This window comes from Ceratotherium simum, chromosome 3 (assembly GCF_057802395.1).
Source record: "Ceratotherium simum simum isolate JZ-2026a chromosome 3, ASM5780239v1, whole genome shotgun sequence".
Taxonomy (NCBI): Eukaryota; Metazoa; Chordata; class Mammalia; order Perissodactyla; family Rhinocerotidae; genus Ceratotherium; species Ceratotherium simum.
The window spans coordinates 15,034,273-15,049,116 of record NC_141902.1 but is presented as its reverse complement, the minus strand read 5'-3'; positions in this window follow the sequence as shown (position 1 = coordinate 15,049,116).

Below are 14,844 nucleotides of genomic sequence, written 5' to 3'. Positions count from 1 at the left end.
GACACTACCCACTCTGATTAATTTCAAACTCTTGCCTACAGCATTGTCCCAGAGGCCACTTAAGGGGACAAGTAGGAGGCCAAGGGGACAGGCACCTGAGATCTCCATTTCCATTTTGGCTAGTATATTAGGATAACGCTAGCTACTATAATAACTAAACCTCCACATTTCAGTGCCTTGTCTATATAGAATTTTATTTTTTACTCATGTAACAGTTCAGCGTGGGAGTGTCTGGCCTGCAGGTGGCTCTCCTCCCCTGGAACTCAGGATCCTTCCATCTTGTGGCTCCTTTATCCCTTAGGGCCCCAGCCAGGGTCAGGGTAAGAGAGAGGGGAGAGCACAGCTGCTTCTTTACCCCCTTGGCATATATATTAGTCAGGGTCTTAGCAGAACAAAGTCCAGGCCAGGTAATCAGAAAAACATGGCCCAGGCCAGGTACCCAACAGAGACCATTTAATATGGGCAACTGCAAGAGCTGAAAAGCCAAACAGGGGACATAAGGCGATCCAGAGATTAGCGTCAGCAGGAAGTCACTCCCACTCCTAGGACTGGAGGAACCAGATCACTCGCTGTATTTCTCTGAACCACAGAGAAGGCTGCTGAGCACCTGAGACATGGAAGAGGGGCTGTTAGTTAAGAGCTGAGACCGCAGCGATGTCACCTGAACCAAAAGGTCAGGGCTGAAATACCCTGTCTTCACCCTCCCTCCAATCTCCTGTCAGCGCCAACGCCACCCCCCTACTCCCCCACCTCCCCACCCCTGCCCCTGAACTCAGCCAGAGCTCGGGCAGGAAGCCTGGGAAATTGTAGTTTGCAGGGACAGTCCCCTACAGACAAGCAGAGCAGGGAGAGGGCAAGGAAATGGATCTGAGGGAAAACAGGCAAGTGACAAACACAATCCATAAGTGACACAGATCATATTCCATTGGCAAGGATTAGTTACAGACCCACACCAAGAAGCAAGGGGTGCTGGGAAATGTAGTCCTTGGCTGGATAACCACTTACCAGTCACATAAAGGAAGGAGGAATACAGTCTTTTAGTGGACACTTAGCCATCTCTGCCACAGTTGGATGGGAATCGATTTTCAGTCCACCCAGCAGCTCCATTTTCACATGAGGTTCATGAGGGACAGAACCACAGTAAAAAAGACCCTGGTGACTCTCTGGGAAGTATTATTGTTTCTCCTTCCTCGTGCCATCCCTTAGACCTAGAGGACTGGTGGGGAGAGGAGGAGGAGAAATTAACAGCAGCTGCTTGGTGCTCCTGGGAGGAAGGGGCAGAATGCCCAGAGAGCGCTGGCTCCTGAAATGAGCTGTCGATGACCAGGATGCCCTCCTGGAACTTTGGGGCTAACCAGGGGCATCAAAGCATGAAGGAACTGGGGAGCAAGACAGATAGGGCTTCTGCCCCCATGGAGCTTTTGATTCTTCTTTATTAGGAGTTGCACAAAAAGTGCTGGGTAAGAAGGAAATGGAGCCCTGGGATGAAGGATAACAGAGAGTCTTGCTCTGAGCACCGTCTCAGCCTCCCATCCTGTACTTCAGCTCCAGCCATTTATTTCTAGGCCAAGCTCCTTCCGTCACCATCTTAGAGGTGTGCTTACATTCTTAGTTCCTATATTTATAGTCTAACAAATACAGATGACTTCCTACTCTCTAATCTTCAAACACAACCATACAGTCTCACAGCTGCATTTCTGCTGCACTCCTGAACTCCAGGTATGTAGGGTGAGGCCTCCCTCCACGTCAGCCAGGGCAGTTCCCCCCGTTCCTGCTTTATATCTTGGGCTATTTATCTAATTTGGATAAAAAGTTTGCAAACCGTGACTCTAGTGTAATTCCTCCTTTTACATGTGAGCAAATCGAAGTTCAGTGAGAGAAGGAGACCTGCCCAACACTGCACAGCTAGTGTGTCATAGACAGGCCCGGACTTCAGGGTCCCAACCCCAGTGCACTGTTCTTTCTACCACTATCCTCGGGAAATCCTAAAAACAGTTTTTCAAACACATGTTCCTCATGGAAAGTGCCAAGAAATTCTCTGCCCCTGAAGACTGCAGCATGGGAAATGCTTGTTTTCAGTGTTCTGCAGAGCTGCCCATTTCCTCATGAATCAGGGCCCCTATGAGTGCAAGTGACAGAAATCCACCAAGAGCTTTGGCCAAAAAGAGGAACTTGATTATAAGGGGCTCAGGGAACCCAGGGCAGGAACACAACTGGGCCCCAAGAACAGGTTGGAGCCCGGGACTCAAGCCACTTTAGAAATCTCTCTCCACACCCTGCTTCGGCTTTTCTGCACATCCACTTCATTTTCCACTCTCTGCAGACCAGATTTTTCTACTTTGCTGTCCATGTGGCAGAAAACAGGGTCCTACCTGCTCCCAAGGTTTATTATGTTCCTAGGCTACTGGCCCCACACACACACATTTTTTTTTTTTTTTTGGTCAATTTTAATGGAGTATCAGTTATATACAATAAAATTTATTCTTCATTAAGTGTATAATTCATGAGTTTTGACAAAAGTATACATACAGTCATGCAACCACTACCAAATTAAAATATAGAACATATCCATCACTCCAGAAAGTTCCTTTGTGCTGTCTTCAGTTAATCTCCTCCCCTACTTTTCAGCCCTGCCAATCACTGATCTGTATTCTATTCCTAACATTTTGACTTGTCTAGAATTTCACATAAATAAAGTCACACAGTATGTAGTGTGACTTTTTTCACTCAGTGTAATGTTTTTGAGATATATCCATGTTGTTGTTATGAGTATCGGTGGTTAGCTCCTTTTTGTTACTCAGCAATATTACATTGTGTAAATATACCACAAATTCTTGAGCCATTGTTGATGGACATTTGGGTCGTTTCCAGTTTGGGGTTACTATGAATAAAGCTGCTATGAACATTCATGCACAGGTCTTTGTGTGGATGTAAGTTTATGTTTTCATTTCTCTTGGGGAAACGCTTAGGAATGGGATTGCTGAGTCACGTTTTAAGTGTATGTTTAACTTCATAAGAAACTCTCAAACTGTTTTCCAAAGTGGCTGTACCATTCAGTGTTTCTCCTAGTGATGTCTGAGCATTCAGCAGCTTCATCTCCTTTCAAACTCTTGGTATTGCCAGTCTTTTTTAATTTTAGCCATTCTAATAGGTGTGCAGTGGTATCTCACTGGGGTCTTAATTTGTATTTTCCTAATAAATAATGACTTTATCATCTTCTTACGGGCCTATTTGCCATCCATATCTCTTCATTGGTGAAAGGTTTAACTCTTTTGTCAATTTTTGGAGGGTTGTTCATCTTCCTATTGAATTGTAAGTTTTTATATATTCTGTATATAAGTCCTTTGTCTAATAAGTGTTTTGCAAATATTTTCTCCTAGTCTGTCACTTGTCTTCTGATTTTCTTAACAGGACATTTCAAAGAGTAGCTTTTCAATATATAAAGTCCAATTTATGAATTTTTTTTCTCTATGGTTCCTACTTAACTGTGTCCTATCAAAGAAATTTTTGTCTAATCCAAGGTCACAAAGATTCTTTCCTGTTTTCTTCTAGAAGTTTTATAGCTTTATATCAATGATCCACTTTAATTTTTGTCTGTGGTGCATCTCTCACTTGCTCTTATTCACACTCTTTCCCTCTCTCTCTAAACCTAATTATCTGCTGTGGGACTGCATCTGGGAGCTTGGGTCAGGTGTTCATTCCTTAACCAATGTATATGGCCAGAGCCAGGGAAAATCTCTGACGTCCCTAGCTTGATCACATGCCTGCTGTGGTCCAATCAACAATGTTCAGGGCTCCAGGGCAAAATATGGCTGCCACCAGGACCCATGTGGTTGAGAAAAGGGGCAGATCAGTAACCAGAAAGTGGAGATATATTATACACTGGAAAGATAACCCAATAAGTGTCTATATACCCTGTAATCTGGCTCTACCCATTTAGTGCTTATATTTTAGGCAATTAACTTGGAATATTAGAAGGTTTCTTATTATTGAATGAACAAATCTTACCAACATTCAAACATAATTTTCCATATTGCCCACCAAAGTCCTAGTCATCCTTCCTTGCCTAACCTATTAAAATAGCACCCCTATTGTGAAGACTTGGGGGACTCCTCAGACCAAGTTAGCACTACTATGGCACTTAAAACATATCTGTCTTCTCCAACCAACTGTTAGCTCCTTGTGGGCAAGAACTTTATCTTGTTTGTCTCTGTCTCAAAGCGCAGTTTAATTCCTGGCACACAATATTTTTTGGTAGTTGTTGAATGTTGGGTTTGTCCTATAATGATTTGTCAAATATTGATTAGATAACAAGAGAGAGACAGCTTTGAAGACTCTCAAGTGGTGGAATTACCTTGCAGAATTTTTTATAAGAAAGATCCTCTTTCTTGAGATTGATGGCTGATTCACACTCCATGGAGAAAAAAATAAATGTAGAGCATCTAATATCAATCTCAGTCTAACTTTTCACCCTTGCCAGGGGGAGACATAATTCAAACACTTCCTTACAGTCATGATGTACAATGCTAAGCTGAGGCCCACTTGCTAAGGAATAGTTAGCTTCATCACTACAGAGCCCTAAGATTAGTGGAGTCCACTAATTTAATCTCCCGTCACTCTTTTTGACAATGCAACTGCTCCTTTGCTGGTACAGACGCTCAAAGAATAGCAAATATTAAAGGGAAAGTTTATGGCAATGAACTATGATAAATGAAACATTACGGAAAATTTACCCAAAAAAGTGTGGCCTTCAAATAGAAGTTTCTGGATAGGAATTAGGGCAGAAATTGCCAAGAAGCAAAGTAGGAGCTAATCAGGTCAGAGGAATAAGAAGTTTAAATAAAAACTGCTATTAAGGAAATTTATCTGGACTCTGCAAGTATTAAATATGGGCATAGAGGCTATAATTGTCACACATTCTTTGATTTAAAAATAAAACAATTCCTGAATGTTTAGAACAAATCCTTTAAATAAAAGAATATAAAGGCACGGAGAGGAAATTTCCATTATAAAATCTTTACATAAATCTGAAGCAGTGGTAGAAAGTGCACATCCTGCTTCCATTTCAAATGTCAAGGGAGGCTGTTTGAAGGACACAAATGTGTGAAACAGAAAGACTCCAGGGTGTGTGGAAAGAACAGAGAACCAATCTTTCCCGGGCTGCTAGGAGCCTCTGTGGGTTCCCATCATTCTAGACTCCCCATGCCCCCGCCTCTGCTTCCCTCTGGGCCTGCTGCTTGTGCTGCGGGTTTGGGTGATCCTTTGGAAGTCCTCCCTGCGTGTGCAACATTGTGAATGGGGAAACAAAGGCAGCTTCTGGATCTCTCCAGCAAGGGACAAATGATTCTGAATTTAGAGAAAAATAGATCAACAGGCAACTCAATCATCTGGATAAGAGGCAGAGGAAAAGTAGAGGAAGAATTTTTTAAACGTAGTTTGGATTTAGTTAAAATCAAGCACTGGATGACTCAAGGAGGGATCCTCAGTCCGAATCAGGGTGGAAACTGGCAACAAGAGCCCAGTCTTGCTTCTTGGTGGGGTACCACCTACAAGAGACCACCATCCACGAGGTCCCGGACTTTACGCATCGTCCTAGGTTGCAATATGAACTAGGGACTTAACTCCTTTTGCCCGTTATGCATGGATTATATATTTGGACTTGATTTCTGTTTCTTACGGTTTTTCTGCCGTTTGGGAGGGAGAGGAGTAAAAGGAAATAAGTTCTTAGATAATTGGGGTCATATAACAAATTCCAAAAAACAGAAAATTTTATACACTTGTTACTGCACTAACTTAGCTACCTTTCTTATAAACTGAATTTCAAGAAAAAAAAATGTAGGGTCCTATTTAAACAATTGCTATTCTACAAGTCCCCAATGTTTACTAAAATTTGGTATTTTTAGTATCATTTGTGAGTATGTTTTTGTTCCCTCTTACTTACTGTAGAATTATTTACTGTTCAAATTTTATAATGTAGATACTTTATTTACAATAGTATTTCTCACAATGAGTTTGGGAGTTCTGAGAGATTTCTAGAACTCAGACCCACTGAACAATCAACAATTGTGTGATGTTGGTGTCTCTGAGCTACTGGAAGGATAAGCTGGCACTTCCATTTCTAAATAAGAAGCAGCTAACTAAAGAGCTATCTAAAGTTTTTGATTTTTCCAACTATCAAAATTCATCCATATCACACCAAAAAGTAAGCGCTAGTGCCATGTCTTCAAAATTGAAATGTGAGGGAGAGACATATGACTGGCCAACAAGCTCTCCTGTTTACTTGTCCAAACTCTGCATCTGTCCTATAAAACCCAACTGCAAGGGACTGAACCAAAAGTTGATTTGGTAGACAGCAACTTGGCCAAAAGCAATTTCGCTAAAAGCAAATTAGTCAATGTGAAAGAATTCAGTTGATATAAAAATTTGATTGGAAAATATTGACACCAGTTACAGTACTTTTTTTTCAAATATTACTAACTTTGAAGCTACCCTCCATGGGTCTCTTCTTGAGAATAATTGAAGGGTTTCTTTTTCTGTTACTTTAAAAAATTTAAGTTCATTTTTAGTCAATCATTCTTTCTCTGTTCTGTTTATGATAGTGAGAATTTGGAACAACCTAACTGTCTAATGACAGGAGATGAGTCCCACATCTGAGCTGCTACTAAAGTCCATGATCTCCATTCTCATCCAGCAAACTTTCACCTTGTCCGCAACTCACCCCAACCCCACTTCCTACAACTTCTCTCTCAACAGATGGCTTTGCCTCCTTCTGTACAGAGCAATTAGAAAACACCTGACACAAAGCCTCGCATTCCTCTTCAGCCATCTGCTACCTTACCTGCATCCTTCTGTCTCAGCAATGGAAACATCCTGCCTTTATCCAAAGCTAATCCTTCTGTGCTCTGGAACTTGTACTCTGTGCTCTAGAGCCTCTCTCTCTCTCTCCCTCCCTCTCTCTGTCTCTTTCTCTCTCCCCATCACCCTCTCTCTATCCTGTGCCATCCGTCTCTCCTTTACTCAATCAATGTAAATAATCACAAGTGTCTTCATCCCAAAAGACAATAAAGACTCTCAACTTGACATTCCCCTCCAGTCTCCCTTCCTTCCTCCCCTTCACTCCACATGGAGTTGTCAGCTCTTTCTGCTTCTACCTGCTCTCTTCCCATCTGGCTAAGATCACCAATGCCAATGGCCATAGTGTCGAGTTCAATGGACATGTTTCTGTGCTTATCTTACTTGATCTCTCTGCAGTATTGGTTGCCAACTATTTGCTCCTTATGAAAATACCATTCCTTTGGCTGCCATGACAACTCTCCTATCTGACTTTTCTCTTCCTTGTATGGCCATTCCTCAGTCTCCGGGGTGGGGGGTTGGGGGGGTTCCCACTCACCTTTTGAGCACCACTGTTTCCCAAGCCCCTATGTTCAGCTTCTGTTCTTCTCCTTCCACATGTTCTCCCTGGGCCACCCCAGCTCACCTTTATCCTGAGGACCTTCAGTAGAGTATAGTGGTTAAAGATGTGGACTTACTCTGAGTTTGAATTCCTGGTTCCATCACTCACTAGCTGTTTTCCATCCAGCAAGCTACTCAGTTTCCTCATCTATAAAATGAGAGTAATAATACCTTTGTCATAAGGTTATTGTGATAATGCAAATGAAAAGATTAGCATAGTGCTTGGAAATACACCAGTAATTAACGCAGTAAGTATTATCTATTATTATCTTGTCTTAAGCTCCAAAACATCTGGAAGGATAAAAAGGTATAGCTCATTACCAGAAATAATGCAATCTCACTACCAGTTGGTCACTAAGGCCAGAAGATGGTGCGAAGCATCTCTTACCTCTTCAGGTCACCTTCCAGTCCATACATGGCCCACCTCAGATGTTCTTCTTTGCCCAACCTCCAGTTCTCTTCCCTTTTCTACCCCTCTGTCCTCCGTCAGGATCTCAGCTCCATCATGCCAGCATCACTCCAGGCGGCCTTGACCATCGTTGGCTCTCTCCTAGGTGGGCACCTCCCTACAACAGGAGGAGGCCTGGGTTTTTGGAAGGAGGCCTAGAGGCTTCCAAAGGAGTCCCCCAAACCTATCTGTAGCTAATAATGACTGGCTCTCATAGCATAGTTTGATGCTGGGGTGAGGACTGTAAGGGACAAAGAGGGTGAAGGGGACAGAGAGGCTTATTCTGCCACCATATTATTAATGATTATTATTCTATCATAATTAATAATAAGTATTATAACATATGTCCAGAGACATGCATTTAGACCAGATGTTTGCCTGTACTAGACTGTATTCAAACTAGAATATAAAATAGCCAACTTAACAAGCACTAAAGTGTCTTAGTGTACCTTAAACTCAATATGCCTACTACTAAATTAAATATATTTCTCCCAAAATTATTTCTTCTGTTGTATTCACCACCTACCCAGATGTGCAAACCAGGAACCTGGAAACCACCCTAGGCTCCTTCTTATCCCTTCTCCCCCTCATCCACTTCTACCTCCTAAATATCACCCTATCACTTATTCTTCATCACCCCTGCAATTACTCATAACCCAGATCCCACCTCAAGTCATGCCCTGCACCAATTCCTTTCTGAATTAGATGACTCATCTCTAAGTCACTATAACAATCTGTACTTATCTCTATGCTGGGATTATCATGATGTCAGGGAATCATGGGCCTCAAATACAACCATCTTTATCCTCTCAGTGCCTAGAAGAAGGCCTGGCATCCAGTAAGTATGCAATAAATATCTGGTAGAAGAACGGAAAGAAGGAAGGAAGGGAAAGAGGGAGGGAGGTAGGAAGGGAGGGATAGAGGGAAGGAAGAAGAGGAATAGAGGTCAATTGTTAATCTTGCAACTTTTTGCTTTGAGAACTATTTATGAACTTTCATCATGGGTATCAAATACTCAGGCCCATACATACTCTCTGCCTCTTCCATCAGGCTCAACTTGCCCTGAGGTTAAAGCTGCAGAGCAGGGTGAAAACCCACAAATAGGCACTTACAACTTATGGAGAGAAGGTAATAATTATCTCTTAATGCTTCTCCCCTTACTCTAAATATTTCCTACTCTAACTTCTCCTTTAAGGCACCCTGTTCAGTTCCTTCAAGTTTTATTGGGCCTTCTCCTTAGCTCCCAGTCCTGGCTGTTTGCTTCCTCTTGGCTTCTTATTTCTCCACGAGGAAGAGTCTGATGGAGGGCAGAAAGCAGGGAGGAAGGGTGGGGGGTGTTGAGAAAGATTTCACCTGGAAAAATGGAGAGAAAGCAATCAGTGGAAAGAGGAAAACAGATTTCAAAGACAGCAGGGCAGGCACAAAGCGTGAGTGCTTAGCAGGGAGAAATGTCCCTGGGAACTCAATTCTCTGTCTCTGCGGTCCAGCTCCTCCTCACCTCCCAGGACGTCTTCTTGCCTTTGATATTAAGATTCTTCCACACTGAATTGCTTAAAATTTCTCCTTAACCAGTCCAGTAAATTTCCAACTGCTTTCAAACTATTTATTAAAGGGGTCTTACCCTTTTCTTTTGAAAATTTTAATAACATTTGAAGAAATCAGAACTAAAAAAAAAAGAGCAGTACATAAAACAAATGTAACTGGTATATACTGTGATGCTTTCAACAGGCACCTTGTAATGGCGACATCCTTTCAAAACTGAAACTTGCGACGGCAAAGAGAGGCTTCATCATGTATAAGAGTCACCTGTCTAAGGAAGAAAAGCACTTTGCTTCCAGATATGCCAGCACAAGCAATGTTACCATTTCCGTGCACACATTTTTCCACTTTAGGCATTCTCTCAGTATTTCCTCTGAGTTCCCATGGATTCCCTTTCACCCCTTGTGATTACAGTATGCTCCTTGGATCTGTCCTTATCCTTACACACACATCACACATCATACACATCACACACAAGATGCTTGTGATGCTCACAGAAATTGAGATATTTTCTTACTAGAGGTTGACTATCAACAGGATGTTGGCACAGACAACTCTTCATTGGTTTAGGTGATTCTTACAAGTATGAACTTGCCTCAACATAAGCTGGATGAGATACAAAACCCCATCACTCTCCAGGGACCACCAGTCACTCCATGGCTGCCATTTTAACAGCTTCTTCTCAGCCTCACCTTTATCAACCTCCACATAGGACTTGACACACTTCCCTGAAGGCGTCTTGATTCTTGGCTTGGGTGACACCACTCAGAGAGTCCTATTCCTACACAGGGCAAAAGCCAAGAGAATATGGATGGCACTGGCTGTGGAGGTTCTTGAACCCAAAAATCGCCCACATGGGAATTAGAGACACATGTCTTTTTGTCTAGATTGTATCCTTGGGTCTGTGCTAGAAAGCAGATTGTGGAGTCATTTCCTTCCCCCGAGAAGAGGGACTCAGAAGGAAAGAGAAGGGTTAATATTCCCATCCTCAGGAATGAAAGCAGAGAGGATCCAGGAGAATTCAGTTACTGTCTCAGCAAGGGAGTCAGAAATACAGACTGGGAATCAAAACCATATGAATTTTTTAAGATTCTCTAAATCTTATAGGTTTATGAATTTTATTATTCCCATTATATTAGGCAGTAGGGATTAGGAGTAAAATTTATTTCAAAATTAAACATACAAGTAAATAAGAGGATCTTGTTGCTTGTTTTCAGGAATCAGAAGGAGCTAGGGACACCACATCCCTCTGGAGGATAGAATCTCAAGGGAGTCAGAATAGGCAATGACACCTGGGAGGAAAGGAAGCAGGTCACATGCCTAACGCCTGTTACAAGTAAGAGAAGAGAGAACGACAAAGCTGTCTGGTCTGCATGGGTGTGTGGGGCTACCCAGTCTCCTTTGCCTTTTCCCTTTCCTGTACCTTCCCCTTAAATGCCTAAGATTCTTAAATCCGTATCCCCAGCCATACCCGCTCTCTTGACTCCAGACCCTCACTCCCACAGATCCCTCTAGCTCAGCATATCTAAAATGAACTCATAACCCTTCCATTCCCCACCCCATATCTGTCCCTTCTCCAGGATTCTCGATCTCAGTGGAAGACATCGCCAATCTCCCAGGCACCAAGGCTAGACACACAACACCATCTCAAACCGTCCTCCCCTCCTCTATGAACCATTAGCCATGAAGACCCATCAGTTAGATACTATGTGCCCCATTCTCTTGCTTCTCACAATCTCTGCCGTATCTCAGGCCCTAAATTCTCTCATAATACTCCTGCAATACTCTTCCTAACTGCAATAGTTCTACCTCCAACCTGTGACAGGTACGATTTTTACAGTGACTCCTCACAACTCAGGTGAATTGATTGCCATACTGAATTGTATATAACTCTCAAGCATTTTATATATTTCCATTGATGGTGGAATGAGTTGAATTTGTCAATTTAATCTGCCATCATCTCTGGCTTAAAGCTCTTGCTAATCCCCCACTTCTATTCCCAAAGATCACTTCCCAAAATAAACTACCCGCATCCAAGCCTTCATCTCAGGCTCTGCATTCTGGGGGAACCCAGGCTAAGACACCCTCCCATCCTATGGCCTGAAAAGCCTCCTTTGTGCCTAGTGCGCTGCATGTGACCTAGGTTCTACCGAGTCTGAGGCAGACTTCAAGGGCCTAAGTGAGCCATGTGGGTCACGGTGATGCAAGGAACCAGGCCAGTGTGGCTGCTGAGCCCTGTTCTGTGGCAGCTGTGGCTGAGGTTCCAGTCTCCAATCCCCAGCTCATAGGTGCCAAGCAGTGGGCAGAGGTTCTTGTGGGATCTCCACAAAACCCACCACCTGATATGGTTGGAGTTCTCCGGCCTGTGCTGCTCCTGGCTGGATACCTTCCAACCTTGGTTCTCTGGTCGTCCTGGAAAGTTCAGAAGCTACTAACACCCTGTAACAAGTTCCTTTCTATTAAAATTAGCCTCTATGGTTCTGTTTTCTGAGATTAAGAATCTTGATCCAATATAGTTATTTCGAGTCTTATTCAATGATAGAGATTTGTTTTGATTTTTATATAAGGGAGCAGCCATCACTTTACACTTATTGTTGAGCAAAAATATTGCGTATTGAAAGAAATTTTTACACTAGGAGATTTTGCTTATAGCTTTTATATTTCTATCTATGAAGATTCATTCAAATAGCATTAATCAATGGCTTGCTATTAATCATAAAAGCAAGAGTTTTATAAACCTTAGGTATATAAGGTCCTGTTAACACTTAATGTATTTTAATAATAATAGCTACATTTTTGGTGCCTATTATGTGTCAAGTTCTGACATATTCTCATTAATAACTGATATCTGATTAATGCTCACAACCACAGAAACTGAAGTTCAAATCACACCAATTGTAAATGATAGATTCAGTGATTTAACCCAAGTCTTTCTGATCCCAAGCCCATGTTCTCCCCCCAATGCTATGTTCCTCCCTGACCAAAGGACCCGCTAAAATCTGAGCCACACACTTCTGGTCAGGGTTCTGGCCTCCACTTCACGCTACGCTATCAGCCAAGCTCTCAGGGGAAGGGCCCAGTTCAGGAAGCACACTTGCTGAGTTCAGGCCCCCTCCTCAGAGACACACTTGTGGTCTGCCTAGCTGAAGTAAATTGGCAAACTATTCCCCTCAACTCACAGTTGCTGTGTTAGTAAGAATTAGGTTCTGCTGTGAGTAATAGAATAATCCAAAACAACTATAGATCTTCCTCAATGTACAATGGGGTTACATCCCAATAAACTCATCATAAGTAGGAAAATATCATAAGTTGAAAATGCCTATAATACACCTAACCTACTGAACATCATAGCTTAGCCTACCCTACCTTAAACGTGCTCAGAACACTTACATTTGCATACATTTGGGCAAAATCATCTAACACCAAGCCTATTTTATAATAAAGTGTTGAATATCTCATGTAATTGATGGAATACTGTACTGAAAGTGAAAAACGGAACGGTTGGACGGGTACAGAATGGTTGTATGTGTATGAGTTGTTCACCCTCATGATCGTGGGGCTGACTGGGAGCTGTGGTCACTGCCGCTGCCCAACATCACGCAAGAGGATCGGACCGCATATCGCTAGCCCAGGAAAAGATCAACATTCAAAATTCGAAACACAGTTTCCACTGAATGCTATCACTTTCACATCACTATAAAGTCGAAAAATTGTGGGTTGAACTGTCATAAGTTGGGGACCATCTGTACAGCTTAAATAAATTACTGTAGTTTATCTCTCTCACTTTCAAAAAGTATAGAAGTTGGTTAGTCCAGAGCTGGAATACAGCTCCTCACTCTCAGGGACCCAGGCTTCTCCTATCTTGCTCTTCTGCTGTGGGTGGCTTCCACTCCCAAGGTTACTTCATGACCCACAATGGCTGCTAGAGTTAAGCTATCACATCTACACTCCTGCCAACAAGAAGGAAAAAAGCACACAGTCCCTTTCCTTTAAGGACATCTCCTGTAAGTTGCACTCACCACTTCCACTAAAATCCATTAGCCAGAACTCAGCTAGTACGAGTTCCACAGCTGTAAGGAAAGCTGGGAAGAAATATAGTCTTTATTCTGGGTATCCAGGTGCCAAGCCAAAAATCTGGGTTTCTACTATTGTGGAAGAAGGGGAGGACTGGTAGCAAGGGACAACTTCCAACTTGCAACCAGAGTCTTTGATATAAATGGTCCATTTGGGTTCTTTAAATAACTTTTGCATTTATTTTGTGGAGGAAATAAGAAATGCAAGTTTGTCTTCTGAGGAAAAGGTCAGGCTTAGAGAAAAGGGGATGATAAAGACTTCTATTTTAATATTAGGTCATGATGGGAATTGAGACTGTTCTCTTGTTCTACAGACACACTCCACAAGAAATGGAGCAGCCTTTCCCAGGGATGTCCAGGCAGGTGAACAGTAAGTTATCCCCTACACATGCACACACAGGTGTTTCTTTATCCGTGCTATCTAAAGATTCTGAAAAATCGCCTATTATTGTGTTTGATCATCCTTATGGTAACTAAGAATATCCATCTAAAATGGACTTCTTCTATCCTACTGTAACTCTAATTCATTCCTGATTTTAAAACCTACTAAAATACAAAAACAAGAAGTATTACTAAGATTTGTTTGTGGGTGGCTGTAGGTACTTAACATGTTATTTTCTTTCTATTCCTTAGTTAAGATCACAATCTGGTCAAAAAGAATAACAGTTGGAAATGGATAAAATTTCCCAGAAAGGATTTTTGCCCATTTTTCAGGATCTTTTAGGAGAAGGGCAGGGTGTTTCTGCTTTCATTTTAATTCATCTTAGGCAATTGTGTTTACTCTAGGTTTTGTATAATAATGACAAGTTAGAAAAAATAGATGTCTAACAGAAGGGAATTGATTAGAGAAATTATAATAGGTTACAAAATAGTGTGTATAATATACACAAAAGTTACAACAATATAAAGTGATCATTGCAAATCGAACTTTCTAGTATTTAGCAAAATGTTTTATTTCATGAAAATAAAACAGATACAATTACCTAAAAATAAATTAGAAAGTTTTGTAAAACCCTAGAACCTATTCTTTTGTTTTACTATTTTAGAGGTTTTTTTTCTTTAATACGAAACTAATGCATACTCATTTCTATAATTTACAAGGGGATAAAAAATGTAACGATAACCCATAATTACATATACCAGAAATATGTATTGTTAACAAATTGGTATATATCATTTTTTGTGTATATAAGTGCAAAAATGAAATTACTTCAAATATACTGTTTTATAACCCTCCAAAAATTACTTAGCCACTTCCTCCCCACACCAAAAAAGACACTAGCCTGGTGACACAATCAATGCAATAGTTTATCCTCAGAAAGAGATTTAAGA